The following is a 26,886-nucleotide window of genomic DNA, read 5'->3' as shown; positions in this document are numbered from 1 at the left end:
TATTAATTGACTATAAACGATAATGTGAAAACATCAATTTCCAAGCACACGGACGATGGTCCAGTGCCGGCGCGGTGCGGGCCGTGTGCTGTACAACGCTCTTACATAAGATGTATTTCAGGAGTAACCGGGTAAGGGCTGTCGGTAAGTTGGTAGAAACTCCGCTGCAGAGCATATAGCTGGTCAGCGTCGGACTGGATTCATGGATCTTGGATGGAAATTGTAAAGATGTTGTTAGCACGAAGTCTATCTAAGCATAGTATCATAGGTCACATGCGGCATTTGATGTGGTTGATGTATTCAGTGAGTGCATACTCGTATTACTATAAAGTTAAAAAATAAACAATGTTTGTGAGCATTGCGTACTGAATATATATCAAACAATAATAATGTTGATATGCAAAAAAGATTTAAATAAATTAAAATACTAACGCCCGTGTCGTCGGCCCGTGTGTCTCCACGGCTAGGGTTGTTACACCAGAACATAAACTAGGGCCGCCACTAAACTTTTTTACAAACGTCGTTTGTAGTTGTTTAAAAGTTTTACAAGATTTGTTGTTATTTACTCTCTCCCCTGCACCCTGCACCCTGCACCCTGCACCCCGCACCCCTCTCCCCTCGGCCTGCGCTCCGTCTCCTAGCATTTGTTTGTAAGTAGTACTACGTTTTATTTTGTGTTGTTGTACAACTTCTATATCGATACGTTGTGCATGCCATAAAGTATAATGATTTATGATTGAAAGTATATTTCAGTTGTTAGGATTAAAGTCCACTCTGGCCTCATGGTGACCGCATATTGTCAAAACTTGGGTTTCCTTACAACTGACATTAAACCAAGCAATGTACGGGATGGACTGGTGGCCTGGTTGCGCTCGGTGTAAAGGTTTTATTTAAGAACTTTACTTTAATCTTATAAATTTATCTCATAAATCGAGTTACGTAGCTACTTCATAGATGGAAAGAATATAATGCATCAGATATTTAAACTAAAATAAAATACAAACACTGTTTTATCATAGAGCTGATATTTGTACAGAGCGCGTGGACCCAGACACATTACTCTCGAAGCAAATTATCATAGATCAAGAAAGTTTTCTTGCAGTGCTATAAGAAATAGCTATTCACGGCGCGCTGCACCGCCACCGGCTGCTCGGAGGTTGAGGAGGCGTCACGTGTACTGCCTCGGGAGACTACACCTTTATTTGATAACGGGGAAATACTTCCAAACGCGCCCAGCTTTTGGCTGGAAGGACTATGTGTGGGATACTTAACACGCGATGTCACCATCAGGACGCACCGGGACGTCTAAATAGATCAGCATGAGAGCCTCCAGTGCCTTTTTTCTGAGGTTACTGGGTGAACACCTACCAGGGCCTCCATTCTAAGTACTCGTGATTCCAAAGGATTTCCTGTTGAAGGTGATAGGAGACACGATATCATCATGTTTTGTATCAACTACACTGAATACAGTTTACGGTAAGAAATTATTTTATGTGCGCATCTGTCGGTTGCCAATTAAATTAGAGCGTTAGTATTTTTACGATTACAACAAAGACTTTGCGACCACTAAATGGCGCAAATAACAAATAATGTCAGATCAAATAAAAGTAATTTATGGTTTCCGTCACTTTGGCCGCCAGTCCCCGCGTGTCGGGGAATGTGGTGTGAGATGATGTTTAGTGGCTGACAGTCACGAACAGAGGACAGTAACAGCTGGTAATGGGACAATAGTTTCCAGATGTGTGGCAGTGGGCAGTGCAGACTGGACGGTGACGTCACGCGCGCCATGTTTGTCTGCCGGCTTACTCCGTGTTGTTGCACGTGGCCGGCCCTGGGCACTACTGCCACTTCCGCAGTTCTTTCTCAATGAACGTCATTTCATATGAAATTGTGTGGGTGTTGAGGTAAAACTTCATTTCAAGAAAACCTAAAAGCAAATTAATAACCGATGCTCTTAAATTAATTAAAGGAGCAACGTGTTGTGGATCTGCATCCACTGAGCAGTGCGTCTACATCGCCCTCCTGTCAATCCGACACTAGTTCACTGCTCGGCTCGATAACACGCGCCAGGACTAGCAGTCACAGTGTCACATCGGTAGTGACGACCACACGCACACACATTATTTACTCATCTTAGGCATTACGTGTGATACCTATACAATATACGTGTAATTCAAACTGTAGTGGATACAGTTACATTAATCAAACGCTGCTCTTTGTTCAACTCAATGTAAATCCATTTTCGTGAAGAACCGCAGTCATAATATAGAGACATAGAGAGAAGCATCATCGCACATTATGTTCAGTTAGCGTCGAGTTGTAAATGGAATATTTTTAACAGAGACACAATGCTATCAATCTCCATGATGTATCACACACACACACACACACAAACACACTCTATTGTCCGCACGTTGTATGCCTAGCTATTACCTCAGTCACCCTTTAGGTCACAGGTAAGATTTGGGCGGGGGACAGATATTCAAAGCCTTACAATGTGATACGATAGTGTTACTGTTGTGAAGAGTATGTATAATATAATACGTGTGTTGTGGACATTTGCATCTAAAATGTGTCAAGTTTGTTGAGGAAAATATTTTGTACAACTACATATTAGTTTTCATGAATACGAGGTTTTGAAGCAGCGGCTATTCAATTTGTCAATCCGAGGATCTTTGATATCATACAACATGGCGGCAGGATTCCTTTCACCTTTATATTGGATTAAATGAAGGCCTCTCGCTAATATAATTACTATATTTCACTGATTTTATTTCGCGATCATCGCAGTGAGGGGTCGCGGCTAGATTAAAGCGATGGATCGGGAATTTACTTTTCCCAATTTATTAAAGTTCCCTTTTACAAAAAGGTATGCTTTTCAGTAAGACTGTATTACGCAGTACCAGTCCAAGTACTCTCAAGGTTTTCTGTCCAGGTCCTAACACCTGTTTCCTTCACCAGCTCCTGCTGACGGGCGCGAGTAAGCCTCAGACTCACTCCACTTCTGTTTCTAATTATAGAATGAGGTCTGAGCGGCGTCCGTCCGCGGGCCCGCCAGCAGCAGCCGTCCGGGAGTTATCTCATAACATTTATATTTACATAAATATCCGAGCATTGAATAAATAATAAACACCGGTACTTTGATGCCTTTTAACGGAATACGATCCCATTAGAGGTTGCTTTCTCATCTGATAAATAAAAAAATATTTAAAGATTCGTGTCGCTCGGCCGCGTCTCGTGTGGCGTCGTGTCGCGCCGTGTCGCGTCGCGTCCATCGGGCGGCGCGGTAATATAAGTATCATTCGCAATACAACTTCATGCTTCACAACGACCGGCTCTAAGTCTCAACTATGTAAAGCGTGTGAAACTAAACTTATGACTGACTTGATCTACGAGGGAGTTGAACTCTCCATAGCAAATTCAAACATAACCTGTGAAGTTTAATTGTCATAGTGAAAGATTTGTAGTTTGAAAAATCGTCAATTAAGTACCGTATCGTATTAAATCATAACGCACGATATTAAAAACACTGAATATAAATATTATCTGCCATTTAGATTTACAGAAACTTAATAGAGGTGGTATAAAATATAGTCGTAGATTTCTCAGTTTATACATGAATATACAATCTAAAATAATAATAAAAAGACAATTAAAAACGTGCAACTTGATGCCTCTTTATAACCATTTATATGGTTCAGTAAGCACGCAGTAAAGTTAATTGATCGTGTGAATGATGCACAAGCAATTAGACGTGACGTTGTTAAACGATTATATTGTTGCAGCACAGTACTCAAAGTTTTCTTAATGAATAATAATTTCAGCTGAACGTAGGCAGCGGTGTGGGGGGCGGTGGGCCTCGTACTAACATCTCGGTCCTCAGGAGTCAGGGCTGGCTGGAGTGTAGGCGTGCTACGGCACGGCGTAGCCACGGACTACGAGCCCCGCTACGAACCATTCATAGTGTAGGCTCGGAGCGCGCCGTCAGTTGGCGCGTAGCGCTCGCCTCAGCCACTCGCGTCTCTCGCCCGTAGCGCCGCTCTCACGAAACTTATCTCGACTGAACATACGAAGTATCATTCGCGTGTGTTTTACAATATTTATGTACAGTGAATGTTACCTTAGTCTGTGGATTGTCTATGTTTAGGAACTAAATATTACGACGTTTAGTGTTGTTAGTTAACTTTTTAGATTTACACAAACTTTCAAGTAAGTATAATTATATTTTCTTATAGTTTCGCATTACTTACATAAGTCGTTAAAGGCTGAAAGTATGGTTTAATTTCATTATCTCTACGGTATCGAAGTTGTATCTTACTTCAAAAACTTTTCGAACTGAACTTTTCTTAAAGTTTAGAATAGTGACTCGTATGATAACATAACGCGTGAAGGCAGGACCACAGTGCTCCGCTCGGTATCAGTGTGGAGGGCCGGAGCTTTCCGCAGTAATCTGAGAGGCGCACGAGTGTGACTATCAGCGCGCGGCCGCTCGAGTGCAGCGCACGCACACACACACACACACACACACACACACACTACATGTCGTACAGTACCGCGCCGTGTCGTGCCGCGTGTAGGCACTACACGCAGGACAGTTTGGGAAATGGTGTATCGAGCGAGAGATAACGTTATCAGCTTGTAATTAAAAAGCAACTTGTGATAATGCTTTCCATTCCGCGCTCGTTACTGATAACGTTCGGGAAGGATTTCACTTTGCCACAATATTTGCCTACAAGACTATTGACATCACACACACACTGACAGTCGTGCACACCTGTTTGTATACAGTTTATATGTGTTTGTGTAAATTAGAGCATTTTTGTTGAATGTGATGTTATCACGATTTTGTTTGATAGAGCGAACGATTACAAAGTACATGAGAAACTCATAAAACGCCAGGTATAAAGGAAATGTTTTCTACAGATAAAAATTAATTAGTACTTGGTACGTGGAAGCCTTCAATATGCTTCTTACAAAGACTAGACCTTACACTTCAGTATCTATTTATCTAGTTGAAAGTAAAAAGTTATTAGAGTGTACAATATATTGTATTTAAGTATTAATAAGACCGAGCGCCCCGCGGCCTGTAAAACCACACGAGGTAATTACTGTCAATGATATAAATGTTAACCCAGTGACACTATAATTTTGTGGCCCAGCTGTATTCAATTGTTTGACAACTTGCTTATGATTGTTATTGCCGATAAATGCCGGTGTATGTGACTTCACTGCTATTTAGAAAAAAAAATGCTCTGGTTGCAGCCACATGTTTATTAAGACTCATTGTTGCTTGGTACAAAACCAATACAATAAGTATGGCTAAGGTGGATACTAGTAATTAAACAGTTCCTCGTATAACGCAACACTAGTAGTTGTCTACTAATTGTGGGCTTACTGTAGGGGAGGAATATGTTACTACGGTTCAGTAAAACTGTACCTTCTTGAACTTAACTTCATGCGAAGGAATTTTTGAATCAGCGAGCTTCGTTATAGTGAAGTAAAAACAATAAACTATGTAAATTATCGTTAAAATCAAATTAATTGAGTATTTCGGATCCAGTCAACTGAAAACCCCTGTTAATTGATTGATTTGGTTAGTCATGCCATCTTGTAGCACTCGTTCTAATACTGTTAGATAGATTACACGCAGTGAAACTGTCGCGAACACCATTTAAGTACAATAATGGTTCTACTATTAAGTTTTAGTTATTAATGATTATTGGTCATTGTCAAAGGATAGAACACGAAATCTACGTAAAAACTAGGAATATTGTAATTCAAGCAATTTGTTGGTATTAATTGTGAACTTATTGTTGGGGCGACAAGGCATATCAGTGAAATGCTGGCAGTCTTTCGAACCAACTTATTCAATCTATAGTCTACTGCTCTAATTATTTTGTTTCCGTGAACACCTTTTCAACAATAAAACTCCGGAGTTGAATCAAGTTGTTCCCGACTGGATATGACAAATTTAACGCACAACTAGCTCCGTGCTACTGCCGTCTACTTCATTCCGAGGACATCGGGTGAGATTCTTGGAACTTTTTATAATCTGATGTATTCTTACTAAGAGAACGGCGTCAGATTTATGGTTCCTGAAATAAAGGTGTGTGTCAACTAGCACACATGTACATACATACAGATACATATATGTGATGTATGTCCAATACAAACGGACGCGCGCCGTGCGGCGGTTGAATGGTATCGATGGCGCGTGCAGGCGGTAATGAAGGGCGCGCCTCCAATAAAGGGTCCGTCTATATCCGCGTGATTGCTGCCCACGTGTGACTCACACGGACAAACAAGCGGAGGGCAGAGGGCGGTCCTCTCTAATTGCACAGCCGCCGGCGCCGGCTTGAATCACGACCTGTGCCATGCCTCTACTTTCACTAATTGCCATGTCAGGACACTCATTATAAAACTTTGGAGTATTTTTTACTCCGTTACTTGTATTTCTCGTTATAGCAACTAAAGACGAAGCACCACTACGATGTCTCTGCAAGTTACACGTGAAAAATCGTTAAAAATGGATTTGAATTTTATAACGAGAATGATCTCTTACTCCTGACTGGCTTCCATAGTAGATACACACTATCAAGAAGGTGGCAAAATAAATTGTGAACAGCACAATAATACAAGAATTCCAGTGCAATATACGTGAAAGCAATCGATTGGCGATATCTGAACGTCGCTCCCATTGGGACAACGAACAAGATAATTTGAGTAATTTACTACACAACAAAACTAAAAGGCATTATCGATAAACCTTTATAAGCTCGCGGAACATTTGTCGCGGTGTGATAAAACAATACGACGTAGGGCTGCGACACGCGCGGCGCAGCCGCAAGCCGACAACAACTTTATATCGACCACCATACCATGGCCCACTAGGCAGCTGTGCGTCCACTACCATACAACGTACAAGGTTCGACTGCCGATCACACAGTAGATGCACATTAAGTGGAATTTAACATGAATTTTTGTCTGTTTGTCTAATAGACAAAAATTTATGTTTGCTATGTTATGATTATATATTTTCAGAGATAATACAACATTATGTTGCAGGTCTGTAGTACACATTGGTAACTGGGGGCGCTCGACCTCCCACAAACCCTATCATGCCGATAATGAGATAAAAGAATGCAGATAGTTATCACGGTGATCGCATTACGTGCACGATGAGCCGCGCGCCCCGGGGATGCGCACGGCTTGCTCGTCTACATAAATATTAACATTCATTTCTATTTTATTGCGTATTGTTTATCTTCTTATCTCGTAGTTATCAAAGTAAGAGTAAAGTATGTTTGAAGCTGTACCTAGGCATTCATGCAGTATTCAGTTTGGCGGAGGGGGGGGGGGGTGCAACGATTAACCGTGAGATTTAAGGGTCCCTACCAGAGATGGATGGTAGGGGTCTCTTCACTTCACTGATTGTTAGTGCTCCGTAGTTTGGCGAGAAGACGGATTGCTGACGAGGCGCATACATTTTGGTTAGAGTTATGTGGACCGGGGGAGTTACGTGGGCAGATTGACAAGCTCGGGACAAGCCGTATCGTTAACAAGACATGCTGTTGGTCTGTACCTTAAGATTGTCGTGATGACGGTTCTGGTGTACATAGGGATAATTTTTGCAACCAGTTTACACTGCATGGTTGGTGCGGTGGCTGGGCAACCAACTGCCACGTAACACTTAGCGGGTTCGATTCCCGTACGAAGCAACATTGTGTGATGCACAAATAGTTGTTTTGGGTCTGGTTGTCAAGTGTGTATGAAAACGCACCCAAGACAGAGTGGGGCAACGTTTTTTTTATAAAGTCTAACTAAGACAGTTGCCAGTAATAATTATACACCTGCGAAAGTTTACTCCGTAATTATATTATTTGTCTCTTATCTGTACCAAACTGTGTTATCGCAAAGATATGAGCAATAAATCGCTGAACCTTTGTCAGATGTTCGCGGGCCGCTACATCGCTACATACTGACAGTGCGACCATACACTCATTAAGTACCGAGACACGAGTGGATAGTTCTGTATGCTACAAACACTCCGGAAGGTATTTATTTTTGTTTTTTGCTTCACGAAGCACACAGCTGTGGCCAGTGATAACTAGGTTAATATGTAACACGGTGGTCGTACGACATCAGTCAGGTTTCAATATCGCGTGTGTTAGCTGCGAGCTTCGGCTGCGCTGTGACCGGTGGCCGCGGGAGGTGGGACACTACACTTTACATTTGGTCATCTGCTTGCTTTTCTACGTTTCTAACATAACTAATACAGTTCAGTCAAAGCACTATGTAGTTGTTATAAAAGACTTTAAACGGTTCCGTTAAAACGTGAACGTGATTTATTTCTAGATTTACATTAATCAAAGAGATTACACGCAGTGTCCAGCGAGGGCGCCACCGTGACTGAGAGAACGTGAATCAGTTTTCTGAACTATCCAACTTGAGGAGCCAGAATAGATTCCCTATTGTATGACTAGAGCCACAAATCACTTCGTAATTAATTAAATGTACGCAGATGGCGGCCACATCGCTTGTACGTCGTAATATGTATAACGTATGACATTTACAATGTTGTAAATACTATCAGGTCCTTTGGGAGCTTCGTAATGTGGCGGGAGCATGTAACTTCATGTAGGTACATATGTATATAATTAAGGTATAAATAATAGTCCTAATGATGTATACACATCAAAACATCAGTCAATTAAAAATAAGTTCACCATTAGGAATATAGTGTCAAAAGTCCCCATAGATCCCATTAGTCGGCGAAAGTAATTTGGATCAAATAACATTTTATATTAAGTTTTTTTGGATAAATGTTAAGTCGGCGAAAAATCCAAATGATTTGAAATTTTGAATACTGGTTAGTAAAAGAAGTATTGACGATGGGTCTGTGGGACCTTTTGATACTTTATTCCTAATGGTAAACCCGAGGAAACCGCCAAAATTTGTTCCGACTTCCGAGAATAGTAGTGTGTATTTTATGACGTTCATATTCGAAATATCCGCAATAAAAATTTAGATTGCGGATGCGAATATTCGTTACATCCCTACAGTTCAGTTCAGGCAGCTAATAATTATTCTTTTACTAAGTATTTTACTTTACCTCAGTCTGTGTTGTTTACAGCAAGGTAATCTATTCTCCCCGTTGTGCTAGATTCAATGAAAAGTTCATCTTAATGAAGTAATATAAAGGAAGGCGGCATCTCAGCATCGCAGCATCACAGCACCACAGCTGGTTAATTAACTATTTAGCTGATGTAGGCCACACAAAATTTTACCAACATTAGCTTTAATGAACAGAAAGAAACCTCAGACGCCTGGCTTTCTATGAAAGTTATCTGTGAATCAAATTCCAAATAATATCTGAGTATTTTTTTGGGTACTTTGTCGTTATTTAAGAGAGGGAGAAACCCCTCTTCTTTATTCATGTTTTACATTTCTGTAACCGTCCAAAGATTCGAAGATACTTGGAAGGTGTAATGACAAAAAAGTCCTTATATGTATAAAGCTAATGAATCCGGGACGTTTGCTATGTCGTTCTAAGACAGAAGTAACCTCAGAGTAGCTGCGCCTACACAGGGCGAGGTACATACAGCCACACAGATACATATGTACGTATGTGTGTGTGTATGGCGTTATAGCACATTACAGTAAATGGCGCTCGTAGTAAGGAGTTGTTAAATGTTATCGGGTGTAAAGTTATGTGCGCGACTACTCGTCCTCGTGCGCTTACGTTACGTCTGTTGGTTACACAGTACATACATTGTATGTGTGCCGGCTATATCTTTATGTTACAAGTTATTTTAATGTAAGTGATGACAGTAGTTATAATATTACGCAGTACCATGACGTGTACATCAGTACAACCTCGTAGCAAATATTTGTATGTTATCTCCGGTCTCAGTTTGTGATTATTGTACTGCAAATAATTGTGAAAAATCTCTTCGCCGTCATATAAAATGATGTTTGAAATCTCTGTATGTGATCACATCATACGCGTCACAAGGCAGCGCTTTTTGAAATTTGTTGAGGTTGACGTATTTGCAAATCCTTAGCAAAATTCGGTCAAATCGTTCTTATTTTATGAGAATAAATCAATATGGAATAATTGGAAATATTTCCCTCGCTGCGAGGAAAGGGAAGCCACTAAAGCGGGCGGGCAATAAAAATGGGGCAACGCAAACAAAACGCTCGCTCCCGGACTGCGACCGCCGCTTGGCTTACAGCTCCATAATATTTGTAATATTGCTAATAATGTATTAAGGGTAGTTCTTCAGAGACAAAATTTTCGATGTCTTTGGGAATATTTTTGAAACCAACTAACAAAACGGCATGTAATATTTTTTTTAGTATAGTTTAGCTATATCAGTTACTAGGACAAATAATATTTTTTAAATAATTGCAGTCTAGGTACAATTTTTTTTTTTTAAAGCTTGTTCTTCTGATTCATATGGTGTGTCCGTTTGCCATTTTCCGGAACAAAGTAGTCGATTTCGCATTTTCCCTTTGATACTTCAATATAAATTATAATTACATCGAAAGGAGATGAGTTGTCCTCTTCAAAAAAAATATGCAGTCGTTATAACTATGTTAGTATGATTATAAATAAATAAATAAGAAGTGTCCGGCGTATAATACTGATTAATATGGCGTAAGCTACGAATGACCATACTTTGTCGGGTATTAATAATGAGAGTCTGGCTTCCTGTGCGGAGGGAAACCAGGCGTGCAACGGACAAGCTAGGAGGCGGACGTGCGGCTGGTTGGCTTAGATCCAGGTGTTACTAAGGTAAATATCTGATTCATCTGTGTTTGGTTTACATGGCATCCTGATTACAATGCCTATTTTATAAAATTTACTTTACAGTTTTAAAACTTCAACCTATGTTTCGTGTGAAGCTTTTTGGTTATACATTCGTGTAGAAAAATGATAAGAATGAAGTCTGTATATACGATGAGTTATGCATGATTGTAAGCAAAATCCTGATTCATCTGTGCCTGATTCGTATGGTCAAAACCGCATATGAATTATAAAATAATGCTCTTGTTGCGTTGTCCATTTTTTTACTAGTCTTATTTTTAAATTAACTTAGCTATAAATGTCATAGCTACAATTTAAAACCTTTTTTTGAGGAATGTAATTAATATGAGTCTGAAATTGCTAATCCGCCCTGAGCAAGCGTGATGATGAATGCTCGTGACTTCTCTGTGCGAAAGTACTCGAAAATGGTATGCTAACAATTAAAATAAATGCAGAGCTCATTTACATACAATTTTCAATTGTTCAACAGATTCATCTGTAACAATTTCTGATTCATCTGGGCAGAAAATATTCAAACGTCGATATCTCGAAAACTATTTTTTTAAAACGAGTCCCTCATTCGAATATACGTTATTTGGTATAACTATTTTCATATGAACACGTGTTACAGATCTTAAAGTGGAATTAAATTTTGGCCATATGAATCAGTCGAAGAATCAAATTTCGAAGAACTACCCTTAACCTACATTTTACTGCCGTTCGTATTTAAAATATTTGAGAGCTGTCCACAATAACCGTGATTTTGGAATGAAAACACGGGCAAACTCGGGCTGCAGGAAAAACTCTTCTGACTGCTACGTCTCGCGTAGCGAGTATACATACTTATAAATATTATACACATAAATATGTTCTGAGGTAAAGATTAATGAGATACTATAATTAACATAATTATTGAAATTCATAAACAATAATTTAATTCTTATCTAGTTCATAGATTTTATTTTCAAAGACAAGAGGAAGCTCCTGCCTACCACAGATACATAAAACAAAGAATGAACGTAATGAACGGAACGAATGGAATTAATTTATTTTCTGTATAATCTGTGTACACATTTTAGTAATGCACAAATCCAGCCATAAATGCATTACTTTAGAAAGTCGTCGGTCTAGAAAGTCGACTTATTTATTAATATCTCAGTATGAATTACTTACAAATAAGTACTTATTAATTAACAACCGGACCGGGCCGTGAGCCGGCAGCCGGCAGCCGGTGACTAATTAATGTGTCTCTCGTTAAGCCATTATATCTTCACTTTTACGTCAACACTCATTAATTATTACATCGAATGGTTATTCAATATGCGCGGCCAAAGATGAGCATTTAATGAGGGGTTCATATCACAGACATACGTAATGCCCAAGCTTAAGCAGGTTATTAATAAACAGGTTATTTTTTACTACATTCGAGTAAATATAAGGTTTAATCCTTCTAAAGAGTACAGCGAGTCGGGTAAGCGTGGAGATAGAACTTAAGTAAAGGAAAGCTTTGTACCAAACACGCTGTGGTTACTCGACGTTACTCCGCATAAACAAATTACTAAAGGAACAAAATGTTATCTCGAAATTATTCATCATCTTATTTCGGAACGTTTTTCTAAAGCAAGGATATTAATTTGGGCCGAATTCTTGTGAGATATGACCACTCGCCCGCCGCCGCCGCCGCCCGCCGCCCGACCGCGCTGTATTTACTTCCTAATCTTAGATAAAATACGAACCACATTCTTCCCGTTTCAAAAGCTTTTGTGAATCTGGTCTAGATATATGTATGTATGATTAGTTTGTACGAGTGATTATAAACTATACTACATTGTATTACGAGCTGGTGTTGTTTGGCACGTGATAATGCCTGAGTTGCCGATATTAGCAGTGTGTATTTTGAAGTGGATTCTATCACCGTGTCGCCATTGTGGAGCTGGTAGCGACCGAGGCAGCGGCGCGCTGTACTCTACTAGTGACTGGCTTCCATTGATTCAATATTACTGTTTCTGAGAATTTATAACTAATTAATGCTTCCGTGTCGGATCGGAAACGGTCGTCGCTCAACGTATGTTCATTTATAGTTATTTTTGTTCCAATATAAAGGTAGGTAGACACTAAGTCGACGTAGAAAGGTCCTCATATCTATGCTTATTCTTACAAATGTACTGGCAGGAGTGTACTGATTATAATCAGTTGTTGGCGCTATTTTAGTTGAGGTTATACAATTTACATTGTGTGTAAATTAGAGCTTAAAAGCTAATAACGCAATTAGTAGAAATTATTGATAAATTACATTGCAAAAATCAACAATATTTCAATTCAAAATGATAGAAATGGAGAAATTAAATAATACCTACATTAATAAATCCTTCTAATTTAAAGAATATTTATAATGTTTGTTACTGTATCCGATTCCTGCAATCTGTACGGAGCGCAACACGCGTGCTGATTTATAAAATTAAAACTAAATTATGTGTTATTGTTTGATTAATTGAAGGTTTGTTATGCATTGAACAAAACATTTGCAAATCAGTGTTGTGTTCATTAATTCAGGCCCGCCGCGGTGCGTAATGCAGCGCACGTAATTTGTTTATTTACGTCCAATGAAACATGTTCGTATTGAAATTGTTTATGCCAGCCATTATTGTATATTATTTGCGAATCGTGTGCTCTAGCGTGATACTAATATTTAGCCTCGCTTCATTATTAACAATAAATGTGTTATCCTAGATATTTGTGGGCAGTAAAATAAATGAGATGTAGCTCTCTACCGGCAGCTTCTTCCAATCGACTATATGTACAAACTCGTACATGCAGTAGTCAGCCAAGTTATTTTGGTAAGAAAATATAGATGAAAAGTGAGTTAATACAAAGATATAAAATAAAAAGCGTATCATTGAATATAACTATAAGCTATAATGTCTTTTAATAAGTATGTGTTATACTGTTCACTTAAAACAGTGATTGGCTCGTAGTGACTGATTCTGGTGTAGATTTGAACGTTAGCTAATATGAGCACAAGTCTATAGCAACGTGATAACAAAAGTTTGTAAAATGGAATAAGTCGGACTCTGATCCAAAGTGCTCGGCACGCGATTGTAAGGCAAGCCGACGCTCAAACAGCCAGCGAGCTGCAGTATCAGTTGCAGTCGTGCGCGACTACACAGAGTACACAGTATCGGCTGTGTCAAGTACCTACGTGCCGGGGCCTGCACCTACTGCACTGCTCACTGCTCACTGTGAACTGCTTCACGTTTGAATATTAATGTTCGTGGAGCACACTTCTGCTTCCCGCACAGTTTTTCCTCCATCGTCGGGCGAACTTCAAGCCGCGAACATTTGCATAAAAAAATGTTTTGTATACTTTGCTACGCCTTACTTAGTGGGAATACAGAATCCAGGTCTTAGCCGATTCTGTTCTTCAGAGACGAGCATTCTTAGAATTTAAAGGGAATGTTTTACTAGGAATGTGCTACAAACTTATTGGAAAATAGAAATTGATGAGTAAAAGTTGAAATATTCTTCGTATTGAGATCTAGTGCGGCCTCGTTACCGAAATATTGGTGTGAGTCATCAGTGTCAGGCCAAAGTACATGGGTGCACTCAGTACAGTGCCCGGAGAAAACATGCCTCATTCAGTCATTCACACAGTGAGAGCGAGCTCCATCGCAGGCCGCATCATCACTTACCACCAGGTGAGATAGTGGGCAAACTTTGACCCATCAAATAAAAAAGCCACTTGCCCTCAATCCCATGCGACCCCAAGCTGACCGATGCAATAGACAAACATCTATTATTTACGTAATATGCGATCTATCAACGTTATATACCAGTATTGTCCACAGAGCATGAACTGTGCTTATGAGAGTATAAAGATCTGTGTCACTCATCTCTTGTAAAATACCTGCTGCTAGGCCGAAGCTTGATAACTGTTCTAATATCAGCTAGATCACTTATAATTATCGAGTCAGTCTAGGCCAGTTAAAAGTGGACAAGTTAGGCGTATCGGTGGTGTAGTGGCGGCGCATGCCGTCCCGCGTGCCTCGAGTGCTGGACGCGTGCCAACTGGGGAACCTCTCTAAACAGGCGACCCTCACTCACTCACTGAGGAATATAATCCGATAGCTTATGTACTGCCGCCGGGTTTATTCTGTATTCATAAAATGTGAGTTTAATTTTAAACTACGTCCTTATTTGTTTCTATCAAATTTACGTTGCTTTATACATGCGAATAAAAATTTAGCTAGTAAGGTTAGTTGTATAGAAAGTTTCTTACAGGGTCAATTAGTTAATTAAAGCCTTCAAGAAAAATATCATTAATCTTAGTAGATGTCTAGACGGAGTGACGCATATAAAATATGACTTTGTAAAGTTAAGACATCGAGGTGTTAGAGCGAAGGTAAATGAACAAGAATCCGACAAACAACGCGACTCGTATACTCGACTTAATTACCGAGGCCTTCACGAATATTCACAGAAACAAATATACAGATATCATTTAGGCGTGGAACGGTCGAGAAACGAGATCGATTTTAATTCAAGAATCAATCGTCCGTCGCAGCAATATAAACGAAATTACAACAGCGCCGCCCCGCCACCGCCACGCCACCGCCACGCTCAGTACTGGCTTTATTTTCTTCACTGAATAAATATCGTCATCAGATTCTGAATAAAAGGTAGTGTAATTACTTAATTTACTCATAGTAAGCAAAGTGTCTCCAGTAAGACGAACAAAGGTGGAACAAGCTGAACAAAGTACTACAGCGCGATATTTTCACGAATATTAACTACTTACAGTATAATGAGATACATTATACAGTACCTTAATATTCACTCCGAGAAAGGAGTTTATTTATACTTTGAAATAATTGCTAATTAATTAGTAAATATTAATGAAAGCTGCACGCTGCATACACAATAGTTTTTTCCTAGAAGGTACAAACTTGTCTTGTAACTGTTGTGAGTCAATCGTATGCGAGCAGTACATGTAGAAGTACGTTATTTATCTCCAAGTTGCAGGTTGTATGTAAGATGAACAATACCGAATAAGTTTAGGGTGAAACAACGCTTGCATTGTGTTCGACGTGTGGGTGAGGATCAAGGAAGCCGCATCCTGCCCACTATCCCCAAATACCCAATTCTCAAATTCCTAAACTCCCAAAGACAGGCCTTATGCTTTGAAAAATAAGCTGTACCAGTGAATGTGTAGGATCTAGTAGTTCTTCTATAAGTCACAAGCGCTGTGCTTGGGAGTGCCAGCCGCCGCGCGCCGCATTCTTGTCACGATTAATACGAATCTAAACTCGTGATACAAAACGTTCACAAATCGAGCTCAAGGCCGAATTGTTATTATTCTGTAAAAAATTTCAGCGTCCTAGTTGTTCTTTCATTTTGAAAGTTTCACTTGTTACCGAATTAATACTCGAGCCTTGACAGATTTCTACAGCTGAGTCCGTGTCGAGAGTTATTGAAACGGAATGTTGGCAGCTCACTCCTTCGTTAGTATTGTTATATTTCACTTAACGAGTACTAAGTGAATGCATGTTAACATGTTTTTAATATATTAGAAGTACAGCAATTCATAGAAACTCGAGTTATTTCCGTTGTTGCATGACAAAGTGTCGTTACGGTGCAATGTTCTGCATCCTTCAGTTTTATTAAGTCGACTACTAAAAGTACAAACAACTAACATAGGAATTGTTGTTGTTATGAACATTGTACGATTACAATTGTCACGAGTGAGTCAGCCACAAGTATTGTTTAGTAAACAAAGCCCCGCAGTGTAGCGACACGGTGCCGGCGGGGCAGTCATCTGATGTGGAAAGCGTCCACCGCGCGGCGACGGCTACAAATTGGCAATCTTGTGATTTCCTCTCCCACGATAATATGTTAAATTGTATCAACTGGCTGCGAAAACAATACGCGCGCCGTACGACACGGACAGACACACAAACAATATTTAGATCAGTCTCACAGTCTGTTTACTTCAACACTACAATCGCGTAATTTATTAAAATGCAATACAGTAGAACTCCAATTATCCGAATTAATGGGGACCGGGACCCATTCGGATAATCAAAATATTCGGATAATCGGTTTTTTTTAAAAAAAATTGCCATTTAAGAGAATAAAAGCTACGTTTTGATATTGCACTATTTTTTTATTGAATTAAATTGCGGGGGGAACTCAGTGTAGGCACAACGGCAAGTTAAGACAAGTCAAGTCAAGACAATAGCGCACTTAGACTTTTTTTGGACAATTTTTGTGATTCGGATAATCGGCGATTCGGATAGTCGGAGTTCGGATAATTGGAGTTCTACTGTACTTGTTTACTGGAATTTCAATGAAGAGATATTTATCTCCTCTGTTAGGTTCTTTCATCAACATGTTTTAACATTTATTGCTGAAATATTATACGATACAACGTCATATACTGATCATTGTCCATCTGTGTCGGGCTATGACTGAGTTGACTAGCAATACATGTTTACTACGCACTACGTACTATGTTATTGTAGTCATCTTGAGAGCCAGCCTCACTTGATGCGGATTAAGAAAGGATTACCGTCCCCGAAGGCAACACGACCAGGAAGAATATACAAATAATAACAATAAATATACGATTACAAGAATGCACTCGGATTAGGCCGGGTATACTTATTTCCCGGATAATATATCTTTCCGTACAAGGGTAGTCGCCAAAGTAACGGATAAATATTTATTATAATGCGGTAGTAGAGGACCGAAGTTTTGTGTACAAATAGTATATATCCGAGTATAATAAATACAAAGAAATACTATCAGTTATCCACTCAAACGCCAGGGCGACTATAGTCGCCCAAAAAATTTTGGCGTTAAACGCCCGGGCGACTATAGCAGCCCATTTGACTTGTTCACTTCCAACGAATTTTTATCTATGACAAGCTTCAAAGAGCTTTACGAATGTTATACTAGATGGATCTGTATTAAATAACGCATCTATTGCTCGGTAAAACAGTATGCCAGGTGACAGCAAGAATATAAAAAATAATTGTTTACAAACTGTGTGTCAAGTTTTGTGAAGTGTTTGCGTTTAAAATTGAAGTATTCATTTATTTATCATCCTACTGTATTAGTGTTGTATATTAAAATAATCCTTAAGATTCATTCTTTCAAAATAAAACAACGAAAATAAATAATTAAATAACGTTTAGTCAAAACTTGTTAAAAAAACAAACAAATATTTAGCCCGTTCTGTTAAGTTCAACTTTTTTTTATGCATTTGTGATTGATTTCTGTACTTTAATTAGTATATATTTTGATTCCTTAATAATTCAGCTTTATACTGGTATTTTTTACTTTGCTATAGCTGCAATAGTTTGCTAGAAAATACACTTTGAATCGGTAACGGCATGGGGCGCTCGACGCGGTTCAACACAGATCGAGCGCGTGGGCGTACAAGGTGTTGACAGGTGTCGCACGTGAACGTTTGAGTGGTTATATATGATACAAATAAGTGAAGTAAATAAGTATGTATGTACAAAAGTCAAGGATAGGATTGTATTGTAATGTAGAATGTTTGAGTGTGAAATGGTTGAATATTGAAATAAAGTTGTTTGTTCCAGACAAGCCGCCCGCAGCCCGCGGCCCGCGGCTCGCTACTCAGTGGTGTTGACTGGTGAGTGACGAGATGCTCTGTATGTCACTATGTTATCTTGTTAGTCTGTGTACTAATTCTAACTGTTAATCCAATGTTTAAATGTAAAAATAAGTGAGGTGGACGTATAAAGTTAGCAGCAGCGTTACGCCAGAAATTAATACGCGAATCAATTAAAAATCTTTCGATAAGGATCCATTTCTATTTTGACATTAATTCTATGGAGTTTTTGTTGGAAACTTAGACTGATCCAGAGGTCTAGGACACTGACACCAAGTACTTGATGCAGGTACTGGTGGAGTCCCGCGTCACGCGAGAGTCCGCAGTGTGCGTGTGTGCGTGTGTGCGTGTCGCTAATGTGTTATTGTTGCAAATGTCGCCGTATCACAGGAACCACTGCTTGGTATTCATGCGCCGTGTAATGTTTCATGTCATGTGGAAACGTAGGAAATTATAACTATGCATTATTTACTTATATTTAAATACATACTCAAGTGGGCTCGCCTGCTCGTAAACTATGCACTGCGAAACGTGAAGGCATAGATTTGTTATATAGTTGGAATTTTTATAGACATGAATTTAGAAGTATTAGAGGACTGAGTGCATACAAACCGTCGGTTTGGTTTGTCAGTCTATGTTAGTTGTTATGTTTATTTAAATTTAGATTTAGAGAGATTAGATACCATACGTCAAAACGATAAAATTATTACTTACTTTACCAAAACGATAATTAACAAGTTGATGTTAAGTACGTTATTAAACTTATGACTAACTTAATTTATCGAACACTAGTTTTTGCCCGCAACTTCAGACTCGTATAGCATATTAAAAAAACCGTTTCCCTGTACTAGCGGAAATTTCTGGAAAGCTAGTTATTATAAACGCGATATCGACGATCTACTTACAAATAAATAAAAATATTTATTGTACAAAAGTTTTGTTATTTTAATATTTCACAACAGATATGATACCAGAGCTGGTTCAAACAACTACATATCCAGATACAAAAAGCATTTTGTGGAATAAATGAAATAGCAGGCAGTATCGAATAAAAATAAAATTGGTAAGCAATATGATACGGTAAACCTTTTTCCGTTTATGTAAACTATATTAACAATTTTACGCAGTGTAGTTTCCAACCCGATTCTATGTGGCACGACATTATATACCTATATTCATTTAGAGTCCGACTATATGTTTACTTATGATTGAATACAATATAATCTATGAGACATTAGCAGTAATCTCAGTTGAGCCAGCAGTAGTGCGCGCGTAGTGGGTAGCGGCGACCCCCAGGTCACTGTGTGCTGGGCACACTATGCGCCTCCACGGACGTGACTTATCTCCGCGAGTCCTGCAGATACCATCTACACTCACACTGCACATCTGCCATGCGGTACATACATCTAACTAAATATAAAATACCACATTTCTTCAACTTATACCAAATTCGCGCAAGTTGTATCTAATCTAAACACTGTGATTTTTTTATACTCAATATTAAAGTATGTTGCTTAAATAGTGGGTATGTTAAATCATTAAGTAGTATTTTATGGAAGGACTCATTTACGACGTAATGTTTACCATTATCTAAAAGTTTGGATAAACAAGATGAAAACAAAATAATCAGATCATAGACACGCAGACACGCAGCATTATTCGGCACATTTCATTAAAAGTTGAAGTTGCTGATACAAGTTTTAGGAACAGTAGGCGGCGACGTGACGCGACGTAATGCGTCATGACGCGACGTGATGCGACGCGCGAGGCGCGGCGTGACGCGGCGTGGAGCGCGCACGGACTCAACATACTCACAGTATGGTGCGAGCGAGGGTCGCGTCACTGCGGCCATTATTCTAACACAAACTAATTACGCTGCGTTTTTCAGTCTGTGCGACATCGCCTCGCTACAGATTTATCGTTTGAGGAAACTCCCCTCTGTCCTCCGTGCCTCTGACCCTCCGGGGTCAGTCTGCGATACATGGAAGGATTATCCTGTTGTATGAAAATACTATTTGAACAACTAACGAAGTACAAAGATGGGATTGATATGCTTCCTGTCTAGCTGTGTATTGATTTGACTATAGGTACATACATGTTACATTTATAACGTAACTATGTACTCATAGGTCTCTACAGCGCATGCTTGGAGAGGGGCCAGTTCCCACTTCAGTGGAAGACGGGAAAACTGGTCCTCGTGAAGAAACCGGGGCGCCCTGCGGACTCTCCGTCCGCGTACCGGCCCATTGTGCTGCTCGACGAGGTGGGAAAAGTCTTCGAAAGGATAATTTCGAACCGCCTCGTCGCGCACTTGTCGGAACTTGGGCCGGACCTCGCGGATGGCCAGTTCGGTTTCCGCAGAGGGCGCTCCACGGTGGACGCCATCATGCGCGTACGAGACCTCACGACGGGGACTGCAGTGTCCAGGGGTAAGGTCGTTGTGGCGGTGTCTTTGGACATCGCCAACGCCTTTAACTCTCTACCCTGGAACTGCATACTGGAGGCACTCCGGTACCACCGGGTGCCTACCTATCTCCGTCGTGTTATCGAGGCCTACCTGACGGATAGGTTCGTCACCTACCCCGGTCACCAAGGTGAGTGGAATCGGCGAGAGATGTCGCGCGGTGTTCCACAGGGTTCGGTTTTGGGGCCGCTCCTGTGGAACATCGGTTACGACTGGGTGCTGCGCACCGACCTCCCGAACGGTGTCAGCGTAGTCTGCTATGCCGACGATACGCTGGTGCTTGCGCACGGGAGGTCGCACCAGGCGGCGGCCAATTTAATGGCGAGAGCGGTTGCGACGGTCGTTGTAAGGATCCGGCAATTGGGACTCGAGGTGGCGCTCCACAAGTCCGAGGCCATGTGTTTTCATGGCCGCGGAAACGCGCCACCTCCGGATGGGTCCCAAATAACGGCAGGAGGTGTTACCATCGGCGTCGAGACGACGATGAAGTACCTAGGACTCGTCCTCGACAGTCGATGGAACTTCGTGGAGCATTTCCGACGTTTGGCTCCTAAGTTGGAACGGTCGGGGGCTGCGCTTAAGCGGCTCCTGCCCAACCTCGGGGGCCAAATGCCTCCTGCCGGAGGTTGTACGCGGGGATCGTGCGGTCCATGGCCCTCTACGGAGCCCCTGTGTGGGCGCCGAACCTGATGCGGCGGCCAGCTCGGGCGCTGCTCACGTCCCAGAGGGTCATGGCCATTCGAGTGATCCGCGGATATCGCACGATCTCCGGAGAGGCGGCCAACCTCCTTGCCGGACTCCCGCCGTGGGATTTGGAGGCGAAGGTGCTCGCGCGCGTCTTTAGTTTGCGCGCCGACGCGCGTCGCCGGGGCGAAACTCCACTGCCGCGCCAGATTAATGCGTGGCGGGATGAGCTCCGGCGCGATCTCATGGCGGAATGGCAGCAGCGACTGTCGCAACCAAGGGCTGGGCTCGCTGTCATTGCAGCGGTAAGTCCCCTCTTTGAGGAGTGGCTAGAGAGGCGCCACGGCGTCCTCACCTACCGCCTGACGCAGGTGCTTACCGGACATGGAAGCTTCGGTAGGTTCCTGTTTCTGATTGGGCGGGAGGAAACGCCCGGGTGTCATCACTGCGAAGACCGCCCGGAGGACACGGTTGAACATACGCTTGCGGTCTGCCCTGCGTGGGCTGAGCACCGCCGTATCCTCAGGGATGTGGTCGGCGACGGCGCCCTCTCGCGTCCGGCACTGATACAAGCCATGGTGCGGAGCGAGGGGGACTGGGATGCCGTCTCCTCCTTCTGCGAAGCAGTCATGCTAGCTAAGGAGGAGGCGGGGCGCGTGAGGGAACGAACTTCCTCACGCCCCAGCCGTCGCGAGAGACACTCCGGGCGTCGGGGATCGCGCGACGATCTCCGGCCACCGTAAGTGCGGGTCTGCGGACGGTGAGCAAGGGTAGCTCGCCGCCCGACCAGAACCAGACCCGTGCGTGCGGCGCGTCGCGTTCTGCGCGCGCCTCAAAGAGCCATCAGACCACCACAGATGGGGCCCAGTAGGGCTGATGCCTAATCCGGAGCTGCGGACTACCTAGCGGGTTTACCGGGGCTCCGGCTCGACGGGCAGGAATAGGAACGGGGTGGTTTTTAGTCAGTAAGAGTCTGACACTCCCTTTCGCCTCGCCCAAGGCGGGAGAAGTCATTGGATGATTTTCCACCCTAAAAAAAAAAAAAAAAAAAAACTATGTTCTCAAATACTAATCGATCACCATTTGCAAGAAAAACTATTTAAAACCAGTAAAAGGTAATATAAGCATACAGCTACTAGAGCAGTAGTTAACAGGGCGGCAGTGCGCAGTGTTTGCAATCTGTGCCGTAGCTACCTCGACCCGCACGGGTTTAATGAGTATCGCTGAGCGGAGATAGATGAGATTGCCGACACTTGTTATTATTTAAATGGAACGAGATTGAGGCTGCCGCGGCAGGGCCGGGACACTGCATCAAGGAGCCGGCCCTGAGGGGACCAATCACGTTACACCCTGTGATGTATATTACACAAGTGATAGCTAATTAAACAGACCAGCCAGGAAGTATGATATAGCTGTATATTGCGAGGGTCCTGTCAATTCATCCATCATGTCGCAATGTATTGTTTTCCTGCAACACTGTGTGTGGAGATGGTCATTGACAGTTTACTAACTCGGATTGTATTGTTAGCACAATCAGCAGTTTACAGATAAATGGTGCTAATTGGAGAGTCGTACGACAGTTACAATGTATTTAAAGTTTATTAGCAGGTAGTTGCGAAGCCGATAATTATACAGCAGCCGCTTACAATAGGCGAGTTATACTCGTTAGTCTAAGTATGTATGTACAGACGACAGACTCTAATATATTCAGTACCGAAGAAAATAACAGTGGTTTCACTTATACATAGACTTACCACAAAGATGTCGAAAATACATCACATGATCATAATGACGATCGTTTGATAAACCATCTGAACGTAGGGCGCACAGTTCATGCACTTTCCTCGTCATATTGGAACAGAAGTGATTGATGAGTTGGCAACAAGTGCAGTAATTATCACGTTGTTGCCTGTCCGGCAGTTTGCACAGCGGTGCATTAGTACGGCGACCACTTCACTACTGAACATTATCGATTTATCATTCCCTCTTGTTTATGAGTTTTTAATTTGACGCAAGTATCGTAACTACTTCAAATATGATTGAAGTTCACTAATAGAGCTACAATCTGTATTGAGGAAAATCCCGCTTTCGGAGCTTATTTAATGGATGAAAAAATATGACTTACCAACATCTGACAAATTGTCAGAAAGTCATTAGTCGCTATGTGAAGTGAGGCTGACGAAACTCGTGGATGTTTATTATGATGTTCGAGGAACTGGCAATATGTGCGTACCTCAGGAGACAGGGACCGAACACATGATATAAAGTAGTAAACTAATTACAGACGTAACGAGTTACTTGTAACTTGTCTCTCTTTGTTACAAGTTCGACAAAGATGGCGGAGTGCTGTGATTATTGTTATTACCAACGGTGGCTAGTCGGCTGTAGTCGCGTCGTGCTTTACTGGTGCGCCTGTACTGCCAGCAGCCTGTGGGAACATAATGCTTGCCTTCACTTGTTCAAGGATACGGAAGAGATGTCAAAGATATTGAAACTTTTCCAAGAGTCATTGTTTGCACAATAGTTGATATACAGGTAGTTTGTCGGAACAAAAAGTTGCGATGGAATGTAGTCGTTCATCCACCTTTAGCCTATTTAACTAGTTGATCCTTTCGCGAAAACCTTATTCTTACGGGGGATGCATAACAATGAGTGAGCAAACAGATTAGACATGTATTATATTGGATAGGTAATTTTACGTACATTACAATCTGTATTGAAGCTCATACACATACATAGGTAAACAAATTGGAAATTGTGTCATAAATTATGTTTTCTCTCTAAAAGCTACATATTGAAGTATTCTAGACATAAAAATATATCATGTCTCCGATACAGTAGTAGGACGATTGGAAAATCCCCATAAATTATGGAGGACATAAAACAGTACTTAGGGAATGAATCTCAATGTCTTGTCTGTCGCGGGACGCGGCGCACGCGACGCCCTCGTATTGGACAGAAGGTCAACTCCGGCCAATTACCACAATACTTAATATACAATGTTGTTTGTTTTGCCAAATAAAATAAAATTGAAATACTTGGTGGACGCTCGCAAAAGGTGATACAATCAGATGAACTTACCTTTTACTGGAATTCTACTAGTTTAAGACCGAGTTGCACATTTCTATGTAACACATTGTATAATCTCAAAGGTTGGTGACCAATATACCTGTTGGAGCTAAGTGATAATGTGGCAAAGTAGCTATGTCACTTGTGATTAGAAGACTTCCTGATTATTCTGAGAATATAAATATGCCAGTGTAGTTTGCAGCATATCTACTAGAATGTAGTTGATCTTTATATGCAAGTAACCAGGTAGTGGCTGCACGCGTGGGATGCACCTTCTGCTTGTGTGGTTATGGTGTCTGGATAATAGAAACAAATGCCGTCGCTCCGGTCCGTTCGATTTATTATCACGGATTGTTCTGCGCCCCGTAATGATACCCCCTGCCCCCTTACCCCCCAAGGTACCGCCATGCTGTACGGGGGCAATCTCGTGTCAATCTCGGTCTCGGTAATAAAATACTAATAAATTTTCATTTTGTCTTCCCAATACAACCTAATTAGAGAGCCTAGAGTTCAATTCATGTACCATTGATTGATTTGACTATAATAATCTGTATCTCATTGAAACTTACGATTTCGTATATATTTATTTGCCGAATTATGTTTCCTACAGTTCTTAATATGTGATGAGCATGCGATGACTTTTCCTAGTAAATAGTAAACAAAACTAGCTGTAGTTTAATAAGCAACAATATGTCGTAGTGAAGACGTACAAACGTCAAGTAGAGCGATGTAATTACTGGGTGTAAGGTCCGCCGGCCCCGCTCTGTTGCTGTTTCTGCGAAACAAAAACATAAACTTGTAAAATAATTAAAATACTTGTAACGGTTGAGTGAACAAGTAATGTTTAATGGAATTCATTCTTTGATGATTATTATGAAACTAGATGTTTGTGTTTTTATTTCTTTTTTACTCACGCTTGGCATAAACATGTTTTTATTAATTAATTCCTTCGGGAATCTGGATCAAGATTTACAACAATGTGTTTTTAAATATATTAGAATATAAAACACCGAGCACAGTCTGGGTAGACACACGAACAGAGACGTATTACAGGTCGTAAGCCCGCCTCGTCGTTTTAAAACATTAAGCTTGTGATATTTCTCCGTAGAACGATTAGGCTTTTGAAATGGATGGCGCTTGAGTTAGCAAGGGATTTACGACAACAGTGCACTCGTTGGCGAGCTGTCCATAAATAGCAGGAGTGCATTAAGCAGTGTATCGGCGCGGTAGCCCGGCGCGCGCCAGACGTCTCGGATGCAAGCGCGGTACTTAATAAATTAGATCGCACGACCGCCCGCCTCGCGCCGCTTCTACACTTGAAAACTAATCTACAAATGAAAACAAGCTTCGGTTTCAATTATCTAAATTGTGTTGTGAGTATTATGTTCTTACCGAGCAGCTTGAGCCAAGTGATTAAGGACTTATTTACTGACTTCTTAGCGCGGTGTGGCGCGGCCATTTGTAAATAGGGATTTTAAAATATAATAACTTATGAGGTGGCGTCGTGTGACGGATTCTATTATACATTGTTGTCAATATTGACGTAGGACTGTACTTGATGTTCTTTATGTTCAGTGAACTGCAATGTGACGCTATTCCGAGCTTAATAGTCGTTTCGTTTTTTTATGTCTGTCTGTCATTAATTTCTCATTATAGCGCTAGGACTAATGCAGTGGTTATATATAACTTTATTTAAATAAATTAGTTTAGTTGAAATAAAAAATATATTTGCACCTATATGAATTTATTATGGTATACACATTCAATAAAGTTTAAATACTAAATTAACCGACTATAAATGATTATAATGTTGTTTGGAACTAGGAGTCTATCTACTTGAGTAAATCCCTACTTAACTTACGAACGAACACACATGCAAATACAACACCACTCTGTGTCTCCCACAGAAGTATGTCACCTACATAGACAAGTTTCAATCCCTTTACTTTGACTTATATCTCGGCTACGCCTCCAGCCTCCAGCGAGGCACAGCCCGGTACTGTCCGCGTCTTAACCGGAGCGAATGTAAAGCCATCCGGATCATTTGTTAGAGCAGCCAAATGAGCTTGAAGGGTGTGTACGTACGGTACGAGGGGGGAGGATGGGAGGGAGGAGGGTTGCTCTCCTACTGTTGTCCGACAATGGCAGCAAATAGAATTAGTTGGAGCACTCCACGCTGCGATCTGGAGCCCACCAGCCGAGCGGCCGATTGGAGTGGCTCCG

General features: G+C 41.2%; 1 protein-coding gene across 2 annotated transcripts in view; it reads left to right on the top strand.

Moving 5' to 3' along the window:
* The first annotated feature begins 3,961 nt into the window (after nt 1-3,961).
* LOC118266942 (somatostatin receptor type 2) overlaps nt 3,962-26,886 on the top strand; it is an 80,895-nt gene continuing 57,970 nt past the window's right edge. Inside the window, exons 1-2 of one of the 2 annotated variants that reach the window (XM_035580600.2) lie at nt 3,962-4,209; nt 18,415-18,467. The gene's annotated coding sequence lies outside the window, so the exon portion shown is untranslated. Of the gene's footprint in view, nt 4,210-18,401; nt 18,468-26,886 lie in introns of both variants that reach the window. The other variant, XM_050703154.1, reaches the window with a different exon arrangement.

The sequence above is a fragment of the Spodoptera frugiperda genome, chromosome 23, assembly GCF_023101765.2.
Source record: "Spodoptera frugiperda isolate SF20-4 chromosome 23, AGI-APGP_CSIRO_Sfru_2.0, whole genome shotgun sequence".
In the NCBI taxonomy this organism is placed as follows: Eukaryota; Metazoa; Arthropoda; class Insecta; order Lepidoptera; family Noctuidae; genus Spodoptera; species Spodoptera frugiperda.
The sequence above is the reverse complement of the archived record's forward strand: the minus strand, read 5'-3'. Positions and strand labels throughout refer to the sequence as shown.